Below are 12,724 nucleotides of genomic sequence, written 5' to 3'. Positions count from 1 at the left end.
GCTCTTTATTTTTAGTTTTGCTTTCATAATAGTAGTAGTGCAAAATTTGCAATTACTTTCAGACAAAATATACTTAAATCTTTTAAGGCCACATATATAAGTGTATATAAAAGCAAACATGAAAAAAAGGCTGAAATCTAATTAGGCTTTAAAAAGACAAAACACAAGGGGAGCCACCACAGCGAAATGTAATCTTTCAGTAAGCAGAACACACATTGCTGACTACCTTTCCCATTCATTAATTATGGATGCTTAATGGATCCCTGCATCCATCCCTGCATTGGGTCTATATAAAAATGGATCAATGGTTTAGGTACAAAATGACCTCCTTTGTAGGTTGTTTCATGCAGCCATTCACCAGAAGCCAATCCTTCCTGTAGGAGACACTTGATTTATTGGACATGGTTGATTTTAAACCATAATTTTCTAATAAGAAAAATTGCTTTAAAAGTTCTAAAAATTAAAAGTAGTAATTCATTCCATCAAAACCTACTCAGTACCATATTATGGCTTTAATATAAAGGAAATCAAATCATCATATTATTTGAATTGCCTGACAATTTATGGTAAGAATATTTTATAATAATGAAGTAATAAAAAGTCTGCAACATTTGGCTTTTCAGAAAGAACTTCCCCCTATAATAAAGACATTAGCACTGAAGTTTTTATTGAGGTTACATTTGTGTAACTGAGCTCAAATGTGTTTCTGTTTTGAACTACTTAGTTTTAGGGAGAATAAAAAAGAAAATTACTATTGGTCCCACTTTAAATACAATTCAATTTTAATTTAAAGCAATTGCTGAAAATCTTTAACCCCCCCCAAATTCTTAAAGACACAATTTAAAATTATCTCTGAAACATGTCCATATTGAATCTTAACTTTAGCTAATTCTCAGTAAATTAAAATATGAAGTTCCAAAGACTAATGTAATTTTCTGCATGTGAAAAATTTCACTGCAAAAAGTTTCAAACTCTTATTCTTTCAAGGTGAATACTCCAATATCTAAGAAACAGCTATTTTCCTTTATATTAATTCTACTCATAAAAACCTACTAGGTTTTAACTAAGCAGGAAAAAAAAAAAAGCTTTATTGGAAAGAAAAGAAGTAAATTAAAATGTGTGATGTGCCTCAGCTGTTTGTGGACATTTACTTGGAATACATACTAATTTTTAAACTAATTGCTGATATCATTGTTTTGACTTTGGAGAAGCTGACATTGAAGATTTAAGTTTATAAAGATTTTTTCCAAATAAAAGTAGAGATATGAGACTTTTAAAGAACATAATATGTATTTGGATCAGCTAGCTATCTATAAAAAAACCCAAAAAAATAGTGATTAAAATTTCAGAAACAAATATATGGACAAAAATCTAAAACTGGTTTCATGAAATACTAAGGTTAAATGAATGGCTGCATTAGATGTAACACAATAAGTCCATATTGCAGCCTGGTTTACCCACTTTTCAGGATGTCATCACAGAACAGAGGAGTAAAGGAACATAGCTTCATAGCAGAATGGTATTTTTGACTACTGGAAGCAGAGAAATCTTGGCTGCCCTCTAAAACTTATGTAGAGGGGAAGAACTGAAGCAGAAAAGAACATGGTGAGGGCTCTCCAATAGAGCCTCAACTTATCTTTTTGGTGTATTTTGGAACCCAAAGTTCTTAGAAATCTCTGTAAAGCCCCAAGCTGTTCATTGACTCATCTATCTCAGCTGAAGTGAAGAAATGCAAAAGCAGAAGTTAAAGCTACTGGATGCCCAGGGTATTTGAAAGTCCTGCTCTAAGAGATGAGAGGTATACCAAGGCAAGATAAAGTGCTTCTTCAACATGCCTTGATAAACAGAAACCTATTCAGATTCATCCTAGTGAGATCCAGGCACAGCAAACCCATGAATAGGGGATTCTTAAACAAAACAAACAAATAAAAACCACTTCCAAACCTCTGCAAATCCAAATAAATAAAAAATGTATCCAAGTCATGAACCTAAGGTCAATATTTTTAGATCTTCCTCAATAGAAGCAATGTAGGAAATAAACTTGACTTTTATTATCAAAAAAAGAAGATTTTGTAAAAGTTTTTTTTAAAAAATCCAACATATATGCACATTCTGCTTCAGGCACTAGGTAATCTCAAGTTTCTCAATGCCTCAGTCCATGCAGAGAGAACTTCCAGGGGCTAATTTAGAACTTGCATGGGTTTATTCTTTGAAGCTGTTCCCTCTGCCTGATCTCTCACAACAGCTTTGGGTGACCAAGTTTCTAAGACAGCACATGGCTAAATGCCCACAGATGCTGGACTGTGTTCAAAATGCAATTCAGTTAACAAGCACACTAAAGTCCTCCAGTGGTAATAACTACTCTGCTCACAGACTTGAAAATCTCCCATTTTCCAAAGATTACTGTGGTTTTTTGGACTGTGGAAAAAAAGTTGACACTACTCACTTGAAATTATTCTATATGGCCTTTTAAATGAGGAATACTAAAAAGAAAACAAGTAGCTTAACATATTTTCACATATCCCTATGTAGTTGTCTAATAACACAAATGTACTTAAATCTTTAACTGGGTCATATAAGTAATGGTGAAAGAACTTCTTGGCAGTAATTTTTAATTTTTATAAGATCTTGAAGTACACACTTTATTCCCACTAAAATAACTATTTATGTGCACTAGGACTAAATCACAGCCTACTAAATCCATTGTCTAAATCCATTGCCAACTTAAGAAATAGAATCAAATCCTGAACCTCATAACAATGAGAGCTCTTAATCTTCATGTACAGGGACATCAGTTCAAAAGTATTCAACACAGAAATATAGCTAGCAAACTCAAAGTGGGGACATAGATATCAAAACTACAGTCACTATCAGAAAAAACCTGACATTGTCAATTTGCAGTTTGCATAGCCAATGCTACATATACAGAGATAAGAAGTACACTTCCACATTTGTGCTATTGTTTTTTTTGGGGAACTAGAATGCCAAGCATATACCACAGCTGTTATTCAACACATGACTATGCAAAGCAGGTCTGCAAACCAGTAGCGACAAACCTGCAGTAAGACAGTCTGTCACTGTCTTCATGGTACCTACTATACATTCAATCACAGCACACATCCCAAGTTCAAACAGAAAAATGAAGGTAGTTTGTGATGATGTGCAAGTTAACAGCAAATTAGTTACCTAGTGAAGGCACTAACAGTGAAGTGGCTGTTACAACACAGAACTAAGCACAGATAAAGTCCTTCCAAGAAACTTCATGCAGGCTCTCCCAGAGATGTACCTTGCCCCAGCTGCATGCCTAGACTCTAATAATAACTTAGAAATAGTTATTATTAATTATCTTATACATTAGTTTATGTTAAACAGGGGCTCAAGAACAGGTGTCCCCTGATAAATTCAATACACTGCTTTTTAAACTTCCCTTCCCACTGTAATCCTTAACTAAAATGTTGTTGGGAATTACAGGAGCAAAACAAAAAGGAGTTTCTTTGGGTCTCCACTTTCTGTAGCAATTATTATGGCTTTATATATACACATTGAGCAAGGCAGCAGTTTTGGGGTTTGTGGGTTTTTTGTTTTTTTTTCTACTACCATTTCCATGACTCCTCCAAAACAAGCTTCTTTCATATTTCTAATCTCTGGTTGGTGCCCATGCTTCCCAAAGAGGGAATTAGTCTGACCTGGTCTGCCCTCTGTACATGACACTGCAGCAGCATTTACGGGCTGAGAAGGAGACTCAATGGCTCTAAGGAGCAATTTTGAGCAGAAGTGTTCAGTATGAAGTGCTACAGGTTTTTCTAAGTAGAGCCTCTTAGTGAGGAAATAAAAGGAGGACAAACGCCCACAGAAGAACTTGCACGCCACAGTTACTGTGGCCTGAAATTTCGAAGCAGCTCTAATTTGCTCAGCAGGCTGCTGCACAGCCTGGTAGAGTTAATTAGAGGAAGAGGACATTAAGGCTGGCCATTACCTCCACCCACCTACGCCATCTCTGTGTTCTCAGAAGGCAAAAACTAAAAATCCCTCCTAGCAGTTTTCTTCTAGCCTATGATAGAAAAGAATGAACACCAAAGATGCACCTAAAGCGCTTCCATCACATGCCACACGAAACAGAATTCCATCTGGCTATAATTGCAGGGACAGCAAAATTAACTGAAGTTGCAAGTTCTTTCTAACCACATTCAATACCTGAACATGTTCCACCACACTTACCCATGCCTGCTTACCAGTTTGAAACAATAGCATGTCCTAGCATTATTTGCACATATTAAGTTATTTGGGGCTCACAAAGGAGGGTCACCAAGAAGAATCTCTCCAGGAAGCTGATCACTTTGGCACGCTCTGAAGGCTTGAATTTTGTGCAAAGTGCAACAGGTGCTTTCATCTAGAACTCACACTTAGTAGAAGGGGTCAGTGATCACTTTTCATGTAAAATCTAGTATCATGAATGTTTTCCCTGGAAATGGGCATCTATTATCCCAGTGAAGTTTCTATCAGAAGTTCAAAACCACCCAGTGAGTTTTAGCAGCTACCCAACCATCAGATGCTACCCAACATTTCAGTGCCAACATGATAGTCATGGATACCCTGAGTGTACTCATGATGGATCACAGGATCTGGCCCTTGGCAGCTTGTTGCCCCTTTTCTCCGCTTTATTGCCACAAAGATCAGAACCTTGATCTTCTACCAAAAAGTATAACCAAAAGCAAAGAATTGATATTTGTACTCCATATATTGTATCCATATACACTTGATAATTGCTGGCTCCATATTTTGTTTCTATGTGTTGATCTGACATAATTCTGCATGTTGGGACAAAAACATGGATTGAATTTTGTTTCCACGTAAGTGCAAGCCCAGAGTAACTACTGACCTGATACATTTATTTGGGATATAAAACTGAGTAAATAAGAGAACATAAGCCAAAATAACTCTTAGATTTATAGATTTCACTTCTTTAGTTTATGAATTTTATACCCCTTAACAGATAAGAACAGTCATATATTTTTAATATGCAAAGTGTATTTCAGGTTTAATGTACTTAGTTGAGGAAAAGTGCATTTATATTTAATTATAAAATAAATTATCTTTGTTCCCTAATTGCACTGCTTGAAAGCTTTTCTTTTCCTGTTAGCAATATTGCCAAATTTTATTTCCATCTTCAAACAGAACTTTTACTGTTTTATTTAAACTCTTGGAGGCACAATTCAAACTTCCACATATGTTTCCATACAAAACCCAGCAGCAATGACAAAAAACTCTAAAAAATTAAATATTTCTTCCAAAGCCAGAAAGGTCATTTGGACTGAGATGCCCAAACTGGATTTGGCTCACTAGAATAATTCCTTCTGCACGTAGCTACGGCTTCCTCCAGTACTCTTTTTCACATAATTCAAAATGTAAATAAGGGCAAGCTGGGGCTGCATGAATTACTCGCACAGCTTGCTCCCTGTCATAACATTTATGGAAAGATCACAGCTCTTCTCTCTTCACTTAACTAGAAACAGACAACCATGATGATACCTGCTCTGGCTTACTGATCCATGATAGATGAATGTACACTCACATAAAAGCATATGTGCTTGTGAGAGGACAATTTGGGACCAGACGGACATGTAAGAGGCAGCACACAACCTCCAATCATGTGATGAGATATATAACCACGACAATGAAGAGAGACACACGTGTTACTCACTGATTAGCATAATAGGGCTGAAATGATGTTTGGATGCATCACTTGAATAAAACTGAATGCTATTACCAGCTGCTTCAACAACAGATAACTACATTTTGGTCTTGCATGATCATACCTTACTAATTGTCCACTTTCTCTTCAAAAATTTCACTAATCAGATCATCCCACTCCAAAATGCAAAGAGGATCTGACAAACAGACAGTAAAAGACAAGAAAAACCAGCCACCACCCCACTATTTCTGTATAGAGCTGTAAAATAAAAATACCATGAATAGCAGCACAAAAATAATTATACACTATTTATTACAAAACCATAACTGTTTGAAATCTAAAAAAACCAATCAAATAACAGAGTAAAGAGGGTGGAGAGGAGACTTCCACCTCCCTTCCAAGACTCAATTACACAACACAACAAACTCATTGCTGTGGGGGCAACAGCTCCAAGCAGCCACAACAAAGGAATTCAGCAAACTTGGGTGGGGGGTGTATATATAACTGGATAACAAACCTAGTGGGCTGGTTACCCTGGCTCAGGCCTTATCTGCTGCCTGGTGGAAGCCAAAGGATAAAACAGAAAAAAACTCATCTCCACTTAAGACATCATCTTTCAATATCACCATCACAAGCAGATGAAATATTAACCCATACAGACTTCATCAGGGTATTTCCAAGGCTTTTTTGTACTTGTCATCACACCAGAGAGGATTTTGGCATGCCATACTAAACATGTTGGTACAAAGGTCTTCTTCTTGAAGAGCCAGAGACACCAAAGGAAGTCTACTCCAACCTCTTGCTTGCAATGGCCATTTTCATCTGTTATCTGTCCACTGAACAAAATGCCTTGAAACATAAAGTCTCCTATCTTAGAGCATCTAAACTCAAAGACCAGAACTGATGTTAAAGTCACCATTTCCCTTGACATTTTTTGCCAAAGATTAGTCATTCTCACAGCTCAGAACAAAAAACCCCACACCAATATCTTTGACTTCAATTGTATGCCTTCTACCATGTTACAGTTTCTCTTTTCCAAAGATTTCTCTGTGGTTTCCCAAGCCACCTTTTGATTTGAAACTCTTTAAACTCTTACTAGAAGTTATTTCCCTCTTTATTATTATGCATCTCTTTCCTCCAACCCAGTTTTTCAATACAAGTTCATCTGTAGACGTTGAAATTGGAGACAGTACCCCAATACCTGCCTTACTAGTGCCACATGCAGAAGAGGGAAGGGGGGTACAATTCACTGTTGTTCCCTTTTATGTGCATGAGATTCTTATGATGCTGTCTCATTGACTGGGATGTAGAAATTACTTACTGTGGCTTTTTAATCACGTTTAGTCTTCTATGCAACAAGTATATTCAATGTTAAATACTAGAAGGTAAATCAGTTTTATTTCAATTATCATGAGTGTCAAGTCCCATTATTTTGCTTTGCTGGAATCACAATTTTTCATATTTGGGAGTGCTGGCATTTTACTGCAGCAGGTAAAAAGGGGCTCTCTAGGTGATGCAGCAGATAACAATGACATAGGAAGCACTTCTGCAGCAGTAATGTACATTTGTTTATTGCTCTCCCTATCTTTATAGGTTGTTGTTTACAGACCATATAAAACACTTGCAATTTATTAGTGAGGCAATTTAACTAGCATGGTTTTCTCCAATGCTTTGTTTCTGTCAATGCACATTAGCAATCATAAATGAGACTGACAGGGTCAGGATTATCAAGTTGAAAAAAATCGAAGTACTGCACTGGATTTGAGGTTAGGGTTTTAATTGATTCGTTTTCATTTTCCTTTCTAATGAAATTAAACAGCCTTTTGCCATAAAAACATGAATGGGAAATATAGGGAACTGCATTCAGTGTTCATTTGTCATATTTTCTATGAAACTATCACTTGTAGTACTGAGGAAAGAACTGCACTTCACCTAGAAGTCACCTCGTTCTTATTGTAATTGCAATCTACTGAAAATAACTTTTTCTATTTAAAACAGAAAGATGAATTATATTTCATGTCACAGTTTTAGGAGAATATGACAAAAAAAAAGAGGTAATTATAGAACATTTTTGACTCAGATGAAATGAGTGTGAAAGAGGTGGCTCAGGTCTCACTTCCCCATTCAGAATAAAACTATTTAAAAAGGATGCAGATGAAGCAAAAAAGCAGAAGGAGGAGTGAAAGAGACCCCACTTTTGGCATCTGAGAGCACAGGCAACTATTTCATTGGCACTGCCACAAGGGCTTCTGAGTTTATCTAAAGGTACATTTGTGGACAGTCACATTTAGATATGAAACAAGTTATAGTCATGCGTGTATTCCATGAGGATTAGGGAATAAAGACCTGTAAAACTATTTAAAAGTATCTCATTAATAAAAGGAAAGTTACTAATTCAGCGGCTTCTGTCTTGTACATATCTTTATCACCTTTTATAATATGAAGTGATACAGAATGCAATACAATACTTGAAGTGAAAGTAGTCAGCCTTCTACTCACCCACATCAGAGAGTGTGCACACCGTGATTTGACTGTATGATGAGTCAGGCAGCTAACAATTATAAAATATTTTCTAAATGAAGACATGATTTTGGTGTGAAAATATGTTTCACCTTAAATATGAACAGTTCTCCTGATAATGCAAATTTGCTGCATTTTACTACTCTGAGATTCTAATTGTCAATGAGTGTACAGACTTCAAATCTTATGGCAATAAAGTATTAACAAGCGTAAGAAGTAAATATCCTGGAGTCTTAACATACACCTAGGTAAGATACACCAAGACTGCAACAAGTATAAGCACAAGGTCCTGAAAAACATCTTATTGATCTGCAATTTGAGTGTCTCCTCAGCTGGACAGTGCTTAGTCCAAGCCAAGGACTTTCTAGCTTCCCTTGCTCTGCCAGCAAACAGGTGCACAAGAGGCTGGGAGGGAGCACAGCCACGACAGCTAACCCAAAGTGGCCAAAGGGACATTCCATACCAGAAAACATCATAAAGAGTATGGAAACAGGGAGAAGCCCATCACTGCTCAAGGATTGGCTGGGCATCAGGCAGCAGGTGGGAAGCAATTGTGTTGTGCATAACTTGTCTTTCTTCGGTTTTAGTCCTCTCTTTCCTTCTCCTTTTCATTAGAATTATTATTGTTATTATAATTCAGCAGTTTAATAATTGAACTGTTTTTATCTCAACCCATTAGTTTTACCTTTCTTTTTCCAGATTCTCCTCCCCATCCCACTAAGAGCTGGGAGCAGTGGAATAGCAAGTAGCTGTGTGGTACTTGGCAGCCAGGGTTAAACCATGATAGTCAGTTTGAAAGGTTTAGGCATGTAAAAAATAGGCAGTTTAAAAAAATCTAAAATTTGGAAGTAAATACCTGGTTTTCAGACTATTTTAATTTTAAATTTGTTTTTGGATTCTGTATTTTCTAAACTGCAACTGACCTACTGGAAACAAAACCATAAAATGAGCAGAAATTAATTAATGGAAAAAATTTGAGTCATTTTACTTCAGCTATAGCAGAATTGTAACATGACAGTTTTAAACACACATTTGTATTCTTTCAAGTTATCTAAAGAATCCATGTGTATATATAGATATAGACACATATTGTTAATGTGCATGTGTGTTTGTGTGTCTATACATAAAAGGGTGGGAACAGCATGATTATATTCTATAGCTAGATCTAAACTAAGCAACAGCATCCGGATAGAGAACAATACCTTTAAATAAAACTATATGATCTCAGGAAATTCCATACTAAAATTATCTCTCCTTCAATTCCACTGTATTAGCAGTGAATGGGAATCAAAACAACAGCTGGTGTTAGCAAGCAGATGCATTGATCTATATAGAGTTTTATTCTTTAAAAAAAAAATCAAATGTGCTTTAGACTCTCTCAGCATAGAGTATGCTAGATAGTGTTCCTACTAACCTTAGCTTCTGCATACACGTTACTGGATCAGTAGGAATAAATTGGGTAGCAGTCCCCATCTCTTCATTGCTGCTTTTCTTTATCCCTTTCACCTTTTTATTCAGCTACTTGCTATGTATAACTCAGCACCAATCAATGGGATTTAAACACCAAGGATATATTCAATACTGCAGAAGCCTGAGATTGATCTCAGGACAAAAGTTGCATATACTTCAGAAAACTCCCTCAGCAGTTTCACCAAAGAGGCTATGGAAAACATGAAATGCAACTGAAAATAGGTGCTCCAGTTACACAGGATAAATGTGAACACTTATTTAACTCCCCCTCAAGCAGCATGGCCATTTAAATGAGGTAACTTTTGAAAACTGAAATTTGTGAATATACCTTGAATCTGTGGTTGCCGAGGCCATGCCATGTATTCCTCATAGCTGCCAGTCTGTCTTGTAGATACAACACAAGACCAGACAGCGTGACTCAGTTGCTTAAACTTTGAGTACTTAAGGTACAATAACCACAGATGTTTTTCAAAGAATGACTACCTGCTTCAAGGCATTTTCTGCTCTGAGGTTATTTTTTCATAGGACATTGCAAAGTGAAAAGAAAGAAAACAGGCCCTCACATGTGGGTTAACTGTACCACTGTGATCTAAGTTATTGATCAACAAATGTCCTAGCCTATCACAAAAAAAAAAAAGAAAAGAAAAAGAAACACCCATTCTTTCTATTACCAATTATTCCCAATTGCTTATTCATGCCCTCCCACAATTCTTGTCTCCTGGGTAGACACAGGCACATATGAAGCCAAGAAATAAACCAGTTTAAAAAAAAAAAAAAAAAAGAAATCAGTTCAACCAAGTAGTCCTTAACCCTCCCACCTCTGCCCAGGCAAGCTGCCATTCAAGATCATGTTCCCAACTCAATTCTCCATGTACTCCCACTGGCACTCAGAAAGGACAGTGCAGGTGACAAACAAGCAAGTGGACAATGGGAATATCATTTGGGCTGGCAACACCAAACTATGTAGGTTCTGGCAGTTAACTTTGGCTGGAACTTCTCCAGTTTGTCCACTTGTAAGACCTGGTTTCTAGCTGTTTATTCAAAGGTTTTGACAGACTTTAACCTGAAGTTTGATTTTCCACTGAGGAACTGTCCTAATGTCTGTTTCTTGTCCACATTAATATAGCGCAGCCTCCTCAATGAAGATTAGCAGCACCTTAAATTGGCAGGGAAGTATGATATGGAGTGATGAGGAGAGAAAGAAAAAATGGAGAGTGCCTCAGGGGCATATTTTTAACATCTCCAGCAAAGTTTAGCCAACAAATATGCCTCACAGCTTATGAATTTCTGGTAGACTATGACAGATTGCTCTGCTAAAACACAGAAAGTTTTAAGGAACAATCAGAGTATATTCCTTGCAGTTGCTAAACAGACCTACTGTGCAGGTACAGCTTTTGTCTGCAGCAGGTCATGAAGCACGAGCAGTGTGAAGAATAAACTTCAGTGTAAAGAAACACAAAGAAGAAAAAGGCTCATTTTACCCTAAGAATAAAATGAGAAAAAGAAAGGACACAGCAAGGGAAGAGAGTGGAGCCTGCAGCTGAAACCTGGATGTCAGAGAAGAGAGTGAGAGAAAGAGGAAAAGAAAGCTGTGATCTGAAGCTAGTGAGGGAGATGGGAGAGCAACACATGTGCCAATGAGGGACATACACTGGCACTACTTTGCTATTTGCTAAAGAAAAAGTAGAAAAGGAATCAGAGCCGTGACAGCCTGGTGTAACCTCATTGCCATTTGTTCCCATGAGAAAGGGCAATTAAAAATTATGATTATAGGCACACAGATGGGAAGGGAAAGATCAGATTATTTTCACAGTTTGATGAAGAGAAGCAAAGTGTAGAGAAAACACAGTGATAAATTAGAGATATACTTAAAACACAGGAACTGCTCAAAAAGCAGGTGAATGGTGGAAGCCTAAAGGACACAAGTCTGTTGCCTCCTCAGCTATTTTACTATTTAGACAAAGCAGCCCCAAATGAGCAAAAAACACTCGAAGGTGTTAAAACACATAGGCTTCTATCTCTTCAGCTGTATCAGTCTATTCAGCAATTCACAGTCCTCAAATTAGGTTCAGCATGTAATTCACGGGCTGCAGTGAGGGAAGTAAGGAAGCACTTAGGCTGGGGCTGCTTCCCAGTTCCCCATAGCCAGGCCTATTCTGTAGAGGACTGTAGGCTGTCCTCTGGATTTGGACAATACAGCTGGAGGCATTTTTGTTTATCTTTTCAAAGTCCCTAAACATCAGGTAACTCCAAAGACTATCAGATGTACATCAGAAAAAAAATTAATTTTTAACACTAGCATTGTCCAAGTTCTGAACACTTTATTTTTACTGAAGTAGCAAGCTGGAGTGTATATATTCATATACTTCATATATTTGTGGTTGCAATGCTTGTCAGCACTACCAGGTTTATCTTGGCTCTAGTATAACATATTATTTATGTGGAATGACAGCAAGGCATTGATAATAAATCTTCTTATCATAGCATGAGAAAGATTCCCAGACTCCAAACTTGTGTCACTGAAAGTCCAAGTACAAAGTAGAAGACAAATAATATTTACATGTCCTTCTGGTAGTTTGGTTATTTCTACGGAAATAATTTTGGACAACTACCTTCACTCAACATAAATAACCAATGGACAGTCTTGTAAATTGCCAGCGCAAGTTTAGCTGCTCATGAATTACATGGAATTTGTTACAAAAATTTACCTGTTTACAATTACATCATATACCAGATCACGTTATTGCTACACAGAACACAACCACAGTACAGCCTAATCACAGAGAAACCCGAGTTGGAGCTTCATAATTGTTCCTAGGCCATGTTCTGCAGGAAGCACAGCTGACTAGTTAAATTGGCAATCAGTCCAGTATTATCAGCCCTCCATTTCAATATTCCTTATTCTTATCCTATATGCTTGTAAGGAGATGTAAGGAGCAAAAAAAAAAAAACCAAAATCAGCAAAATTAGTTTGGTGAGTAAGAATCTTATTACCTACAAAGACTAAATAAAAAAGACTTTTATTAGAATAATCTGTTCACA

At 36.9% G+C, this 12,724-nt stretch overlaps 1 protein-coding gene and 1 long non-coding RNA gene across 8 annotated transcripts in view; one reads left to right on the top strand and one right to left on the bottom strand.

The window, feature by feature from the left end:
• LOC146767583 (uncharacterized) overlaps positions 1-12,609 on the top strand; it is a 70,342-nt gene extending 57,733 nt beyond the window's left edge. For both annotated transcript variants that reach the window (XR_014955125.1, XR_014955124.1), the window contains one exon: positions 1-12,609. This exon is cut by the window's left edge and continues 46,932 nt beyond it. This is a non-coding gene — a long non-coding RNA (uncharacterized LOC146767583).
• The window catches only part of VEGFC (vascular endothelial growth factor C), an 85,153-nt gene that overhangs the window by 45,905 nt on the left and 26,524 nt on the right, over positions 1-12,724 (bottom strand). The window lies entirely within an intron of this gene.

The sequence above is a fragment of the Lonchura striata genome, chromosome 4 (assembly GCF_050655825.1).
Source record: "Lonchura striata isolate lonStrDom1 chromosome 4, ASM5065582v1, whole genome shotgun sequence".
In the NCBI taxonomy this organism is placed as follows: Eukaryota; Metazoa; Chordata; class Aves; order Passeriformes; family Estrildidae; genus Lonchura; species Lonchura striata.
Note: the sequence above shows the minus strand (reverse complement) of the source record. Positions and strands in the feature narration are given on the sequence as shown.